We start from the raw sequence: 18,755 nt of genomic DNA, 5'->3' as shown, positions 1-18,755 counted from the left end.
GAGGCAAACAACCACTTTTTGTAGACAGGGACATGAGAGGTTTCAGCTAGCACAGCATAATAGATTGCATGAGTATTTTTTTTTTAATTCCTAAAATAACATATAAATTAAGATGGAATCACGGCCCGATGCTGTGGCTCACGCCTGTAATCCCAGCATTTTGGGAGGCCAAGGCAGGCAGATCGCCTGAGGTCAGTAGTTCAAGACCAGATTGGCCAACACAGTGAAACTCCGTCTCTACTCAAAATACAAAAATTAGCTTGGCGTGGTGGCACGTGCCTGTAATCCCAGCTACTCGGGAGGCTGAAACAGGAGAATTGCTTGAACCCGGGAGGTGAAGGCTGCGGTGAGCTGTGATTGTGCCATTGCTCTCCAGGCTGAGCAACAGAGCAAGATTCTGTCTCAAAAAAAAAAGAAAAAGAAAAAGAAAGAAAGGAAAAAAGATGGAATCAAACATTTGAGAGGTAGAAGAGTCCAACATAGTAATTGAAGAGAATGGTTTTCAAACAGTTGTTTTCAATAGAAAATATTTCTTTGGAAGAAGTGAAGCCTAACATGGAAAGTGGGATAAGAGGTCATGTTTTAATTTGAGACACTGTAGAGAGTTGAAATGAGCTCAACCTCCTTCACTAACATTCCCTTCCAGTGGTAGCTCCCATTGAGTGGTGAGAAATCTCTGAAGTAGCTCCAGAGCTCAGCCTAAACATTAACTATATATTATCAATTCTTCCTTCTACAGTTGAGCAAATTGGAAACTATTTCTGTTAAATCATGTGACTAAATTCTCCAAATTAAATGGAGAACTGGGACTAGACATATCAATCTTTCCTTAGATGAACTTACATCAGTGTGTAAAGAAGATGCCATGTCTTAACTAATGATTACATAGATATGGTAATAGTAATATGATTATTACTGTATCCATAATTTATAAATGACTAAATTATCTTTGCTTAATATATTTTTTGTTTTTACAAATTACCAATTTTAATTTGTGAAGTTAAATACTTGTCATTATAAAATTTCACACAGAATAACACTTTGGTAAATTATTATAAAGAGCTGCAATTATTATAAAAAGCTGCAAATAATGACATCTTAAAAATCAATTGGCCTGGCACAGTGGCTCACGCCAGTAATCTCAGCACTTTGGGAGGCCGAGCGGGGTGGATCACCTGAGGTCAGGAGTTCAAGACCAGCCTGGCCAAGATGATGAAACCCCATCTCTCCAAAAATTTAAAAATTAGCCCGGCGTGGTGGCATGTGCTTGTAATCCCAGCTCCTCGGGAGGCTAAGGTGGAAGAATCACTTGAACCTTGGAGGCAGAGGTTGCATTGAGCTGAGATCATTCCATTGCACTCTAATCTGGGAGACAGAGAGAGACTCCCTCTCAAAAGAAAAAAAAATCATATTTTCGTATTTTTAACACAATACTATACACATATACACTATAAACATATATAATACATATTCTTAACATAATACTAGTTAAAATGATACCAACAATAATAGTTAAGAAAATAAGCAGACATTCTCTCTGTATTACTGAATACATTGTACAAAAATAAAAGGTAATTAAATAAAAATAAAAATCTATTTTACATTTTTGGGCAAAACAAAGACATTCACTAATGGAAGCGACTCACAGTTGAAGACATAATCAGGTCAAATGAGATGATTTAACAGGAAGTGAAGGTTCTTGTTCCATTGTATAGTCAATACGAGAGCTTTCTGGTGTTGATGCCATGAATAAACATTAATGCACAAAAATAAGAATGAATTCATATAGTTTATGTGATATGTACAACCCATTCATTGTCATATCTAATTCTAACTGCTTTAGATGAATATTAGTTGTTAAAAATAACACTTGATTATTTTGAGGAGACTAACAAATGAACTCACAGCACACCTGAGACACATTTGCATCATAAATATAAATGTGCTGCCGAAAATAATCAGCTCTAAAATATTAATTCCCATCTTTTATTTCCTTTTCTTAAGGAAATGAAAAGCCCAAACACTGTGAAACACATTAAAATATCTAATATTTCCAGAAGTTCTATTATGTGCTTAACACCATTCTGTAGATTAAGTGTGTTCAATCTCATTTTAATTACCATTTTGTAGGTCAGGGATTGACAAAATGCTGCCCCGGTCTAAATTCAGCTTGCTATCTTCTTGTAAATACAGTTTTATTGGACTGCCATCTTGCCCATTAATTTGTATTGTCTATGACTGCTGTCATGCTATGATGGTGAAATTGAATATGTACAACCGAACATATGACCAGCAAACCTTAAAATATTTATTATCTGGCCCTTTACCAAAAAAGTTTGACAGCCAGTGATGTAGATAATATGATTTTGATTTTCAAGTAAGCTTAATATCAGGATGGAAGACACAAACTGTAAATTCTGGAGTAAGAATGGAAATCCAATTTTGACTGATGACAGGTGCTTATGTTTCTTATATTACATAACATAGACATTCAGAAAATAAACTATACAAGGATATGATTTTTATGAGCTGTTCATGCATAAATATCTTGGAATTTTACTTGACTGAAGGTTAAGGGAAAAGTTTATATAATCTTATGCAAAGTTTACAGTGTAATAGAATCCAGCCTGCGGGCTCTACAGCATATACTGTTCTGCTTTTCAGGTGCTCCAGACCATGGTCTCTATTTCTCTGTATTCATGTGTTCTTTTATTCTCCTTTCCTATTAAATTCACTTTACTTTGGATCCCATTTCTTCTACCATTCCAAGGTTCTTCTTCTCTCAATTAGTCTCTTTCTTCACAGACAACTTTTTGAAAAAAATTGCCTATAATTACTGAGTCTATTTTTTTTACCTCCAATATACTCCAGAACTTGTTGCAGGCTGGCATCTGCCTCATCCAATCCACTGAAAAGGCTGTGTTTAAGGTTATGGTCAAGAATATCATTGCTGCAGAGATCATTACACACCTTTGCATCTTTATCTTATTTGACTCTATATTTTACACTATCAGATACTCCACTGACATTGAAATTGTCCATTCTCTCGGGTGTTGTGAAATCACACTTTCAGTGTCTCTGCCTACTTTTCAGGCCACTCCTATTATTTGTCTTTGGTGGTATCTATTCCTCTATTCATGTTATAAATATTACTGTTCCAAAACTTCAGTAACAGAATTTATCTTTTTATTCTATGTATTCTCCTGGGTAATTTTACTGATTACCATGTCTTTAACAGGTGTGTAACTAACAACTATGTATTTTAGTCCATATTTCTCGTTAACTCTAGAATTATATAGCTAACTACATTTTCTATGTATTCACTAACTCCCCTGCTGGCATCTCAAAATTAACATGTCCCAGGCTAATACCACCATGGCCTCTGTCAAATGTATCTTCTTCTCCCTCATGTGTTTGTCCTCTATCACAGTAAATAAAATTTTCCTCTCTACCCAGGCCCAAGACAGACAGAAATCTGAATAATATACTCAAGGCTGCATGAAATTATAATGCCAAACTATTAATTAAAATGAGAAATATAGCCATCAACCAGATTGGCATGTCCATGGTTGTTGATTGATGCTTTTGCCCTAAGGCAAATCAAAATGGAAAAAAAGTATCAAAATTCAAAAGTTGTTTGGGAACATAAATTTATAGCCAAGTTTCTTTATTTCAGACCTTCATGTCACTGGATGAAACGAAACCATAGATAAATATTTGTGGAAGACAAACAACTCAAATTTCAAAGAAAAAGGCCTGTTAATTACATTTCACAGAAGTGATTACTCTATAGTTGTTTTATTTTACATATTCACTAATAATGATACAGGAAATACGGATAAGTAAAAAGAAGTTTCAAGACAGTATCTATATGAAGACCTCATATATATTATTGCTTATCTATATAGAGATTGATACCAATGTAGTAGAGATTTTAATATTTCTATATGATAAAGATATATAATAGAGATAGGTAGAGATAGGTGAGTATATTTTTTAGAGGTATAAATAATGTTAACGGAGAAGACCACTACCTAACAGAACTAAGCAATAGCCTACTTTTTACGTGCTAACCATTTTTCTTGGGAGGATTAACTTAAGCATTCATTTTCTTGATTGTGTCGAGTTATATAACCACAGATTGATAAAGGTGTGGTAAGAATTTGTTTAAAAAATAAGATACAGCTCCTGCTCTATTGTGCAACACAAGATAGACACTCACATATTGAAGCTGACTATTCCATACGTTACTATTTCTATGTGACGGGAATATTGATATGACTAAGATGGTAGAATCCATTTACACTAGAACTTAATTGAGTAGGAGAAAATAAACAAAATGCACAATAAAATTTCAGGTAGAGATAACATACAGTAGGGTTGGAAAGTGTGTCTCTGAGGAGGCTTTGCTGCATAGGGTAAGCAGTGATGATTTCTCTGTGGGGTTGCCTTTGAGCTGAGATCTGAATGAAATCAGGGAGAAAGCTACAAGAAGATCTGAGGGAGATGACATTTCAGCAACGGGCAACAATGGCAAAGGCTCTCACATAGGAGAGACTGCACAGCAGTTGTTGCTGCAGCATAGTGAATGATGGGGAAATACAGGAAAAGCAATCAAAGATGTGGGCAGGAAATAAATCTCAATGAATATTTTCACATTTCTGCATGGCCGGGGCTTTCTGAACAAAGAGTACTGATACCTGAGTTAAAGGATATTTGAACAGCAGTCCCAGAGGCCTCCAAAGAGATATTAACTCTTATCTCTCCTGGGTCATATACTTACCTTTCAGAGTGGTAAGGTGCAGACTTTCCCTGCTCTTCAAAGAAGAAGTGTATTTACACTGCAAAGTATCCCTTCCTTTCTCTGGAAGGGAGGAGAAACAAATGTGTCAGCCATTCTATGTACAGGTTTCAGTATCACAATTTTGGGACTCCTCTCCTGTGGCGCAAACCCCATCTGCATGTACAAGTGACATTAGACCCTTGTATAATTGATGTAGAGGCAACCAGAACTAAGGTGCTCTGTGAGTAGATATCAATCTGTTCTTTGATTCAGGAACCTCCTGTTTCCTGAAAAATACACTAACAAATATAAAGACTTAAGAGTTGTAACCAAGGAACCATATCCTTTTGTACCTCCCTAAGATATTTGATTTTTATTTCAGATGAGAGATTAATGGTTACTTTGACCAAAGTAGTAGCTGTGGAAATTCTGATATGAAGTAAGAGTGAAAGATGTACGTTGAGTATAAAGCTGATAGAAAGCCACACAAATTATTAACACTGGTGTGCCTAAACTGAGCTCCCTACCTCTACACTTGCCCATCTAGAGTTAATTTGCCATACAGTAGCTGGAGAAGGTTCTTCAAAGCAATATTTTAAATCATATCACTTTTCTGCTGAAAAATATTCAATGGCTTCCCTTTTTGCAATAAAATCCAAAGTCTTTAGCTCTAATGATGCCCCCCAAAATTTTACATGAATCTACTTTTCCACTTCATTCATCAATGTTTTTCTGATTCCATTTCCCACCATGTTCACTTCCAGCCACAGTGGCCTCCTTGCTGTTTTTCTGGCTGACAAGGTACATTCTTGCCTCAGTGCCTTTGTAGGTTTAACTTTTGTCTGGAAAGTTCTTAATTCAGATATCCACTTAACTTACTCCATCACTGCACAGAGGTCCCTGCTCAAGTATAACTTCAGCAAGAGGCCTGTTCTTGCCACTATAAAATCTCATCCCAATCAAAAATGTTTTTATATTAGTCTTTCAAATCTATTTATCATAGTGCTTATTAGCACCAGCCATATTTTATGTGTTTGTGTCTGTGTGTTTACTGGTTTCTTTTTAACTAGAATATAAATTCAGGACTTTAGAGATTTATTTTTTCGTTGCTAGATTCCCAAGATCTTGAATAGTGCCTAGTGCAAACTAGACTTTCATTAAATAATGAATAAATAAATGTATGAGTGGAGTTATTGGATTTGAGCTTTGGAAAAAATAAAATGAAGACATTGAAAATGTGTTAATCTATTAGGGGTATGTAATACTACTTATAGATTTGTGGAAGATGATGGCAGGAACAGGTTTGAGGGATACTTTACACAGTTTAATTCAGACAAGGACAAAAAAGTGTTATTTTAAAATGTTAAAATATAATAATACAAAATGTGTTAAGATGTAAATTTAGATAATAAATATAAAGTATTGAAAAGGACACTGATCTTAGAACACAAATATTTTGAGTTCAGAATTTCACTAATCCTCATGGAAATTCTCTAGCATCTCTTATCTGGTTTTCCTGGTTTCCATCCTTCTGGCTTTTACACATATTTTCCTTACAAGCTTAAATTCATTAGATAATGATTACTTGAATTATTTCCCCAGCCTTTATCTTATTCACTTTTGAGAAATAGTCTTTTAAGTTGATTCCTTTGCTTTCTCCAGAATCAAACTCCCAGGACATGACAACCATATTCAATACTTGGTCTGTTATAATTTTTATAAGCATATCTTTGTTCTCTAGTTGTTTATTAAATGAGAACAGTTATTGATTATGTTACATTATGGATCCATAATGCTATTTAAAATAAAAAGCACAATATTATAATTTCAGATGATCTGGTCTACAGAAACACAATCTAATTGGAATTAATTTAGATAGTCAATCACAACTGTTGATGCTGCCAACAAGGGCTCAAATTAGTGCCAACATTGATTGTGGTTCTTTTCTTGCAATTGTTTTATGGGTATTAAGTGGAATGCATAATAGCATTCAGCTCAAAGGACTCCTGCTGCTTCCTCCTTCAAACACAATTTACTAGCATTTGCTGGAAATCTCCACATCCACTCATCTTTTTTTCTAGCTTGTTACAGCATTGATTCAAAATCCTTGTTTTTCTCTTAGTTGCATCTTATATAACAATTTATCAAATGTCTTGCTGAGATCTAGGTAAAAGACTCCCACTGTCTTTGCTTCATTTACTTCCTCATTCTCTGCAAACACTTGATCAGGTCTCCTGGGCCATATCCTTTTATTCTCATACAATGTTGGCAAATGGTACACTTGATGCTCTTCTGACAACTTAGATGCGTGTTTATTATAATTGGAACACTTACTAGTTAAAAAATAATGAGTTCCCCAGGAGTTTTTGTTGTTGTCATTGTTGTATTTTTGATTTTGTTTTGTTTTACAGTCAAATTAAGCATTTAAATCATTTTTCTATTCAGGTCCTCATAGGGATGACAGAAGAAGTATGCTTTAGAATTGTGTACCTCTTTTGTCTCTCCTCCTATCTTTTCAAGGAGTGCTGATCACTTTCTCTCCTTCTGAAACTCATTCCTACTTGGGCTGTTTAAAACACCATTTCTTGCTGATCCTCTTCCAATTTCTCTGACCATTTGCTGTTTGCCTTCTTTTTCTACTTCTTCCTCCAACAGTTATTTGAACACTGGTGTTCATGAAAGTTTCCATACCCAGCCCATTATTCTTCTCCTGCCATATATATTCTGGCAGGGGGGATCTCTTTTATTCCTGCCACAAACCCTGTTCTCTCCCTTGAAACAGATGTCTACATGTTTGCAGGACATTGCTAACTTGTCTTTAACATTTCTAAATCCAAAGGAATGTTAAACTCAACATTTGTATAATTGGCCTCATTTTTCACTCCATAATAACCTTGACTTCCTCCTTTATTCCCTTCCCATTTAATGTTAATATCTTCTACCTTGTTGCCCAAACCAGAAAATTCAGAGCCACATTAAATCTCTTTTCTCCTTCTCTCCAAATGCAGTTAATCACATCCTGCTGGTTTTTATCTTGTGAAAATTTCTAAACTCTGTTTCTTTATTTTAAAGGTTCTCTTATTATTGTGTTAGGATTACACCAAGAGCCTCCTACATCCGCTTACTATGATGGGCTTTCTCAAAGCCATCCACACTTTATAGCTGCACTAATTCATTTCACAGCAACTTTTACAATCTGTCATTTGTTCTCCATCATGTAAGATTAAGTTTTAAGCTCTGTAGCTTTCAGAATGAAGTCCTATATACTGTGACCTACCTCTGTCAATCTGAAAATGTAACTCCTGGCAATTTAAATTCAGTCACAGTTTCTTCATGTATTTACCTATGATGGTCCTTTGTCTTGAAATAATTTTCTTCATCTGACCCGAATTGTATAATATTTCAAAAACCATGGTGGGTTTCCTCCTTAGTCTTTGCTACATGTCTTCTCTTCTGCACTCTCACAGCATCCTACGAGTACAACTTCATCTCAGTTGTCACATTATGTTCAAAATAAACATTTAGGTGGATTTGCTTTCACTAGCATGTGAGTTTATTAAGTCAGGTTTTAATGCTCTTTTCATCTTTTTGTAACTAATATTTAGCACTGTATTTGGCTCACAGGAAGAGTAAGTAGAATTTACCCAAAGAAAAAACCTTTTCAGCAAATTTTTCTGTCTTCATCTACCTTGAGCTTTGAAACATTTTATACTCTTAGCAGTCTTCTCTCTTTTAAATATTCATTTTCTGGCTTTCTCCTATACATATGCAACTTATTACTGTCTTTTTTCAAAGTTCATACTCTTCTCCCCATGATTTAAGTGTTGATAGATATTTAGAGCATCTATGTGTTCTCGACTTTCAACTCTCTACCTTCTTTGCAGGTGAAGAGATTTATTTTTGTGATTTAATTTATTATCATTATGTTGACAACTTTCGTATTAATATCCTTGGTTTCTGTGATGTTTAATACTGAGATTTCAACTTGATTGGATTGAAGGGTGCAAAATAGTGTTCTGAGGTGTGTCTGTGAGGTTGTTGTCAAAAGAGATGAATATTTGAGTCAGTGGACTGGGAGAGGGAGACCCACCCTCAGTCTGGGTGGGCACCAGCTAATCAGCTGCCAGCATAGCCAGAATAAAAAGCAGACAGAAGAACATGGAGAGATTAGACAGGCTTAGCCTCCCAGCCTACATCTTTCTCCTTTGCTGAATGCTTCTTGTCCTCAAACATTGGACTCCAAGTTCTCCAGCTTTGGGACTAGAACTGGCTTCCTTGCTCCTCAGCTTGCAGATGGCCTATTGTGTGACCTAGGGATCGTGTAAGTTAATGCTCCTTAATAAACTCCCCTTTATCTATCCATCTATCCTATTAGTTCTGTCCCTCTAGAGAAACCTGACTAATAAAGTTCCACATCTGCATATTTCATTGTAAAATAACATTTTTATTGAAACTATTTGGTTCATCAAATTTAACGCATGCAAATTTGAATTTACTATATTCTCTCCAAAAAGAAGATGCATTTCGGTGATCAGTATTTCAAAGATGAAAATTTCTCCCATCCCACTGCTAGGTTCAGAAACCTGGGATTCATACTTAACACTCTCTTTTCTGTCAGTAGCCACCACCTGTAACTCAGTTATCAAAACTGCCTCTTCCCAAACCTCTTATTGTATTTTTTTTTGCTTCACTTCCTCCCATAGAGCAAGCCACCATCATCTTTTTTGTACCACTGCAACAGCCTGATAATTAGTTACTCCATGTCCAGGGTGCTTTTCCTGCAATCTATTTAGACTACAGTTACAGGGATTTTTTAAATTTTAAGAATAGTTCCTCCTCCCCTCAACCCCTGCCAAAGATGTCCGCATCTAAATCAGTAGAACTCATGTTTATCATGTTTATGTTACCTTTCATGGCAAAGAGAAATTAAGGTTGCAAATAAAATTAAAGTTGCTAATTAGTTGACCTTAAAATAAATGAGATTATTCTAGATTGTGCTGGTGGGCCCAATATAGTCACAAGCCTTATTAATAGCGGAAAAAGTAATCCGAAGGGAGAATCAAAGAGAGGACAGAATCAGAAAGAGTAGACCTGACATTGCTGACTTTGCAGGCGAGAGGGAAATGAATGCTAAGAAAAGTCAAGGAGAGCCAAGGACAGCTTCCAGGAGCTAGAAAAGACAAAAAATGAATTCTCTTTCTGAATGCCTCCAGAAAGGAATGCACTCTTGCCAACACTTAACATTTGAACACAGCAAGAGATGCATCAGACTTCTGAACTACAAAATGGTAAGATAATAAATCCGTGTTGTTTTAAGCCACTAAATATGTGGTAATTTGTCACAGCAGCAATAGAAAATTACTACGCTACCTAAGAGACAAACAAGTTCTGCATCATTTCTTTTCATATATACATTTTATCTGCTATAACCCCACATTTCTTGTATTTTAATCACAAATTACCTATCATTTCCTAAAAAAACCTTCCTTAATCCATATTTCTCTCCTGTAGACTCCTTATCTCCTAATATATCTAACACCTTAAATAATCACTAGCACAGAGGACCATCTGAATAAAATGATTTATGAGGCAGTTATATGATGAGTCTCTGTTTCCTTCACTTGACTGTGAGTCTGAGAGAGCAGATGCTACATCTTTACACCCTACTTGTTTACGTTCAGAGCCAGCACAGTGCCTTGCACCTAGTAGGCACTTAGGAGATAGTTGTTAAACAGGTGATTGAGGGATTGAGTGAATGCATTTATCCACTGCCTTCTGTGTAATATTAAAGTAAAAAGTTTGATATACATGATTTATCTGACTATTCACAAAATGGTGTAATAATTATATCTATTTCAGAGGCAAGAAAATGGGAGCCTGGCATAGCTAGAAATTTTTCTTAAGGCCATGTGGTAAGTTATGGCATAGACACAAGAAAAAAAGAAAAACAGATATTTCTGAACTCATTAACTGTATTTTTTCACCACATACTATGTCTTTTGAGGGATGCTGCTATGGACATCAGCAAATATCAAGCCAACCATCCTGCTTGAGTCCTACTGATAATTAAAGGCATCTAGAAATATGAAAAGAGCCTAAAGTGAAAGTATTTTTGCCTATCATTTTTCTGCCTAGCACCTAGTATAGTGCAAAGCATATATCACCACTCAATAAATATATTTTGAGGAAAATGAGTGAATGAATCAATGAATGAGTAAACAAATATTCTAGATGCCTACCTCTTTTTACAGGGGGTAGAAATAATGCCTGTGAGAGAGACCTGGAAATAAAAGAATATCTTAGCAGATAAACTTTACAGTTATAGCTTTCTTTCTTTTCTTTCTTTCTTTCTTTCTTTCTTTCTTTCTTTCTTTCTTTCTTTCTTTCTTTCTTTCTTCTCTTTCTTCTTTCTTTCTTTCAAGCTGGCTCTGATATCTTACCTCCTGTTTCCTAGTTCCTTTTAGTATTTGGGATGGGTAGAGGAAAGAGGGCCCTTCTATGTGAGGATACTACAGTTCTATCATTGTACTGGACAATAAGAAAAAGGATCTTAAAGTAATATCATCTGTCTACATTAATGTGACTTTAATTGGATTTAACTTTGTGGAAAATAAAAAAAGACAAATAAGTGGAAAATAGAGCCAGCATACATAATAATTAGTGTCAAAAATAATAGTGAATAAAAATAAAAAATTGAATGGAAAACAGAAGTTCATACTCTCAGTTCAAAACAAACTTGACATCATATTTTGAGGTTTTTGTCCTCCTAAGACTCCCAGGAAATGTAATGTACCAGCTCATTATTATTGTTCTAGTAGTTTTACCTTTGTAGGAACACAACAAGTTTCATCATCATTTCTCCATTCATCTGGATCCCTCTGATCTGCATTATAGTTTGAAGTCACTTAAAAACTATAACTATTTGAAGGCAATATTATCCTTCATTAGAATCTTTTAAGAGTTCATAAAAATGTGTGGCTTATACCAGTCCACATATAGGTGGTATGATCTTTGTGCTAATTTCCTCTAACTTTTTAACAGGAAATGTCAATGTAGTATAGCGTAGAAGGTAAAAGCATAGGCTCATAGTTAGGAGTTGAAAATAAATCTCCCTTCCAAACCTTACTTGCTCAGTTTGTTTTTAGGTGTTGCATGTGAATAATAAAAGGAATAGTTGCACAGTTTTTTGAGGAGTAATGAGGGAAGGCACATGAAATACTCTGTATAACACCTAGTATGCTAAGATACAAAAGCATTTAACATGAATTATCTTTATTATATCATAATTTCAAACATAACATTCTCATTACAAAACATATAACATTCTAAAATCTCATCACACAAAAAAGGGGTCTTTAATGATTTACTTACTGGTTAAATACTGAAACTCAAATATAGAATTTCAATATTTACTATCCTGGACAAAGACTCAAATCTTTTTACATATCCTCAGTGATGGACTTGACACGTAGCTGTGACTTTTTTCAGACATATATTATTAGTACTCCTCCAAACCACCATTTTATTTTTTCGTACTTATAATGTGAAGGTTTATTTTTGCATATCCTGCTGAGTAACACAATGTCTCAGAGTCTCTATCTGAGAATTTGGAGGCATTTACTCCACTGCTTATCCAAAAATAACTCTTGAAAGGTTTATTCATTTTTTAAAAAAAGTTGTTATTTTGTTGTATAAGGAACTGTTGTGAGTTGGTCCCTGGATAGGGAGCACTCTCCTTCCTTCTGTGAAGGAGTTCTTAGAAATAGAATAGTACTTTTTTCTGTTTGTGCTTTTTTGTCTTCCAGAACTGAATCAGCCTAATATAAATGATTATGTAATATTAATATGAAATAGAGAGAGAGCAAATGGTAAAGCAAATGGTAAATCTCTAATGCAAGGGATTGGTATTTCAACAGTTCATTCCAATTGTAGTGCTATTTCATCCTGTTTGTTTGATCACTTATTTATTTATTCAGAGATTTATTGAGGAATTACTCTCAGATATGGTACTGTTATGTTTGTTGCAGTAAAACCAGACAGACAGAATCCCTGTGACTTGGCTCTTGATTTCTTATTAAAATCAGATGACTTTCCTTTGTCTCAAACAACAAAGGGAATTGTATTCATGTTATTGCAATTATAGTAAAATAAGTAATGAAAGTTCTTAGCGATGATGTTAAATATGAGGTTTTGAGTGACCAGTTCTTAGTACTAGTTTAATATTTTCTGCGTATGTATCAATATATTCTTAAGATATTTTACCTAAAATCTGCTACCATTTTAAAAACCTAAATGCGATTACACACACTATTTGTCATCAGCTAAATGTTATATAAACTTTCCCTTTATTTCATTGATCGTAAAATACATGCTTAAACACATATCAAACAAAAATCTACTTTACTTTTTTTAGAAAGTTGTACATTTTTTTCTGACCTATGAAGAGGCAGAATTTTAAAAATTGGTTTGGACACAAAAACCTATTTCTAGTGTCTTTGTTTCCTTTCCATAAATCATTGTTCAGAATGGTGAGCCAATTTACTATTAGTTTCACTGATCCTTTCCACTGATCTTACATGACTGTAAAGAATTTTGTCAAAGGCTTTCCAAACATCTAAGTTTAAAATCCTCTTTAACTCCTTTCCCACATTTGTCTACCTGGAGTGAAGTCCCTGAAGAATTTCACAAAAGTAGTGAGTGATTCCTTTTATTCTCTAAATGTGTGTTGTCTGTTCTTAATCAAGCTGAGCTTTTCAAAGTGGTCCTCATTTGATCTCTAAAAATAGTTTCTAAAAGTTTTCAACATAACAGAAGTTAAAGGAAGCTGTCTGAAATATCTAAGTGTATGTCCAAGACTGCTCTTCAGTTAATGTTTTGTTTTGGTCACAAATCAAAAGGAATATTTTCTTCATAGAAAAAATATAAAATATTGTAATGCCAACAACAACATGCCTTTTTAACTAAAATCTTAAATTGGTTCATAAGGATATTTTCAATTTCCTATTAATTGATTATCATATTTTGTTATATTTCATTGCCATTAGGCAACATCCTTTTATTTTCTTCTGACACAACGATGGGTCTATTGGAGTAGTTCTGAATGGAGATAGCCATTACTGAGGGATGAGGAAAAGAGGGAAGATCAATGTTTGTCAAAGATATTTCTCGAATCTGTTAAAAAGCTACTATTGATTTATAGCAATTTACTCTAAATCTATATTCAGTAACGGATATACATCCACAGAATTCCTGTAATTTTTTGAAATATCTGATAAAAGTCTAAGGACCCCCTCTTTGCTCAGAATAAATGTGTGACTTTGGACAAATATCTTATATTTTCTAAGCCTCAATTTCCTCCCTAAAGGCAAGTAGACAATTTAAGAAACTTTAGAAAATAGTGCAGGATAGAGATGATGAGATCATAATGAATGTCTGCCTTGAAATTACTGTTTTTTTTTCCTGTCCTATGTGTTAAAATGGACTTAGAAGTTTTATACAGATTTTCAGTCACACACGTTCCTCAGTTTTTATCTTTACAGGGATTAACCTGATCCTATAGATATGTTCTCCCTTCTCACTACTACCCCAATCGCCCAAAAATATTCTTCATTTTTTTTGGTAAAAATGCTATTCATTTTTTGTTAAAAATAACTGCATTGGTGGATGACTTTACATGTATATGGTGACCCTCCATTTATCCTCCATTTGAAGGTGACTTTTTGTGTGCCATACTCTGTATATTGAGAATGAGAGAGAGTCTTTTGCCCTTGAATAGCTTGTGACTCATTCAGTTATTTTTTTAGTGAAATGTTAGGGCATTGAATCATAGGTATATACCTTGAAAGAAAAGCCAGTGATTAAACAGCCCTACTTGACATGATAATGTTGGGTATTTTGAACCAGCAAAATGCTAAAATATACTTACTAACCAAAAAAGAAAAATAGTTCTACTCTGCCTACACAGCACAGTTGTTCAAAGAGGGGATAATAGATAAGGAGGTTCTTAGCCACACACTATAGTTTTTGTGAGATTTCTTAACTTAGGCTTTTTGGGACCAATAAGGCTTCAGAAATAGGCTTCAAATGATCCACAGTCTTGCTAAAATTGTACATAAAATCAGGTGTACATGGAATTCTGTCCTATGAAAATAGTTCATAGCTCACATGACATTTACCATTTATTATATCTCACACAACATTTACCGTTTATTACATCTCACACACATACATAATAATATACTAATAACCAAATTCTTTTACTTATTATCAAAATGCTTAATTGTCTTTAATAACCTGAGAGAGAAGTAATATGAATATAATTCTACATGTTTCATAGATTAAAAAAGTAATATGTATAATACATACATGTTATATGTTATACATATTACTTATATGCTGTTCCCTAACGCATTACCTCAAATTTCATTTTTTTCTAGTATTGACCTTTACCAAGCCAATTTTAAGCCAGTGCTTATCCACATATTCATTTAATTGTGTTCTAATTTCCTATCTATTGCCTGAGAAGCCTAGGTAGCCCAAAAATGGAAGAACTATGCTAGCTATCAAATTTTGATCTCTAGCACATCAGCTTGGGAGGCTGTCTACTGAGCTGGAAGGTCATTTAAATTTTTTCTCATTTTCAAATACTAACATTTCACTAAAGAGAGTTACAGGCAGAACACATTTGCCATATCAATGAATAGAAAAAAATGAACTCTTCACTGATTAGAATGCTACCTATTATATACAGAATAAGAAAGTATGTTGGGAATGATATGTGTGTAGTAGACTAAAAATTGCAAAAATATCCCATACTATTAAAACTAGAAAGGAGGAATTCATATACACGAGAGTGATAACAGGAAATATAATTCTAACACTGAGGGCAGAAAGTCATTTGCCTATTAACTACCTATTCCTTTTAGTACAGGAGCAACAAGAAACTATTGCTCCACATTTGAGGAAATTTAGCTTTACTTTTTATTATCAATTTTTTAAATAAACAAATGGAATTAGATAACCAACAGTCTTCTCTCCTTTGATTGAAAACTGAGTAACTAGCTGCTCACTGTAGGCCAGCATAATCAACACTGGTATCTCAAATTGTGAAAGTTTTGCTTCACTTTGAGTCTAAATTTAATTATTGTATTTTTTCTATATTAGTTCCAGAATATACACCATTTAAGAAAATATGTATGAGTCTAAATAGGTTTAATTCTTTCAGACAATAAATGGTTGACATGATTTTTCTGACAGTTGTGACCATAGTTTGCGATAGGCATTCTACTTTTCATATTGATTTAAAATATATTATGATGCTCAGAGATGAATATATACATGGCATATACAATATGTATCTATATAGACAAATATATAATTGTAATCCCAAAGTCAGTATTATTTTAAAACACTTTAATGTTCTTTACCTATGTAAAAACCATCAGTACGCTTGATTTATTTTTAGCAATCAAGTAGAACTTTAGATTTTTCCACATATCTAAGCCAAAAAAATCATTTTATTACTTTTAAATGCTATCTTGCTCATTTTTATGTACAGTCTGTCTCTTTTAATCATTTTGATTATTACAGTTTAATCTATGGCATCAGCTAATTAACTAACATGTAGCAAATGAGCACCTATTATGAAACAAGCATTTTAATAAGCAATAAAAGTAACAGGTAATATGTGCTATGGTTCAAGCTTTTTTATAGAATTTTTTTAATTTTTAAAACAACCTTATAAAATATATATTGCCATTATTCCTATTTAAAAGATGGAAAAACATAAAAAAATCACAAAGGACTATTATGAACAATTATATGACAACAAATTGGATAACCTAGGGCAAATGGATGAATTACTGGAAATATACAATCTACAAAGAATAAATCAAGAAGAAATAGAAAGCCCAAACAAACCAATAGCAAATAGAGATTGAAGTAGTAATCAGAAACCTTCCATCAAAGAAAATTCCAGTACCAGATGGCTTCATAGCTGAATTCTATCAAACATTAATAGAAAAATTAATATCAAACCATCTTAAACTCTTCCAAAAAGTAGAAATAGACTGAATGCTTCCAAACTCAGCCAGCACTATTTGGTTAACAAAGCAAAAACAAGAGTGTCAGAACATGAACAAATATAAATAATATTATTTTATTTTTTCATAATTTATCTAAAAGATAACTGAGCAAAGGAATGATAACAATGCAATGGATGCTTATAGCATAAACATACACAAAATGAATGACCATAGTATCAACTGGAATGAGAGAAAGTAATTGAGAATGCTGTATTATTAGGCAACTGCATTACATGTGAAACAGGATAGTGCCTCTTGATGGTGGATTTAGATTCTTTTAAAATGTATGTGGCATGCCACAAAAAGAATAAAATACTTAGGAATACAGTTCACCAGAGAAAGATCTCTACAAGGAGAACTACAAAATACTCCTCAAAGAAATCAGAGATTACACAATCAAATGGAAAAATATTTCATGCTCATAAATAGTAATAAATAATATCATTAAAATGGCCATACTGTTCAAAGCAATTTATAGATTTAATGCTATTCCTATTAAAGTATTATCAACATTCATCAAAGAAATACAGAAAACTATTTTAAAATTTGTATGGAACCAAAAAAGAGCCCGATTAGCCAAGGCTATCCTAGGCAAAAAGAACAAAGCTGGAAGCATCATACTACTGGACTTCAAATTATACTAAAGGGTTAACAGTAACCAAAACAGCATGGTGCTGGTAGAAAAACAGACACATAAACCAATGGAACAGAATAGAGAACCCAGAAATAAGACTACACACCTACAACTATCTGGTCTTTGAAAAACTTGACAAAAGCAATGGGGAAAGGATTCCCTATTCAATAAATGGTGCCGGATAACTGGCTACCATATGCAGATGACTGAAATGCCATCCTTACATCATATACAAAAATTAACTAAAGATGGATTAAAGACTTAAATGTAAAACCCAAAAGTATAACAACTCTGGAAGACAACCTGGGAAATAACATCAAGATATAGTCACGGGAACAGATTTCATGACAAATATGCCAAAAGAAATCGCAACAAAAGAAAAAATTGACAAACAGGATCTAATTAAACTAAAGAGCTTCTGCACATCAAAATAAACTGTCAACAGAATAAACAGACAACCTATAGAATGGTCAAAAAATTTTCCAAACTATGCAGCCAACACAGGTCTAATGTCAAGTATCTATTAGTATATTGAGCAAATTTACAATAAAAAACCAAAATACCCCATTGAAAAGTGGGCAAAGGACATGAACAGACACTTTCCAAAAGAAGAGCATGTGGCAAAAAAATGTACGAAAAGAAGCTCAACATCACTGATCATTAGAGAAATGAAAATCAAAACCACAACGAGATACCATCTTACACTAGTCAGAATGGCTATTTTTAAAAAGTCAAAAAATAACAGATCCTGGAGAGGCTGTGAAGAAAAAAGAATGCTTATACGCTGTTGGTCAGAGTGTAAATTAGTTCAGCCATTGTGGAAGACAGTATGGTGAATATGCAAAGACCTAAAGGCAGAAATACCATTTGACCCAAAGGGATACAAATTATTATATTATGAAGATACATGCACATGTATGTTAATTGCAGCACTATTCACAACAGTGGAAACAAGAAATAAACCTAAAAGTCCATCAATGATAGACTAGATGAAGAAAATTTGGCACATATGCATCATGGAATACTATGCAGCCATGAAAAATAATGAGATCATGTCCTTTGCAGGGATATGGATGGAGCCTGAGGCCGTTTATCCTTAGCAAACTAACACAGGAACAGAAAACCAAATACCGTATGTTTCACTTGTAAGTGGAAGCTAAATGATGAGAACACATAAACACATAGAGGGGAACAACACACAATAGGGACTTTTGGAGGGCGGCAGGAAAAATAACTAATGGGGACTAGGTTTAAT

This window comes from Hylobates moloch, unplaced genomic scaffold, assembly GCF_009828535.3.
Source record: "Hylobates moloch isolate HMO894 unplaced genomic scaffold, HMol_V3 SCAFFOLD_30, whole genome shotgun sequence".
Taxonomy (NCBI): Eukaryota; Metazoa; Chordata; class Mammalia; order Primates; family Hylobatidae; genus Hylobates; species Hylobates moloch.
Note: the sequence above shows the minus strand (reverse complement) of the source record.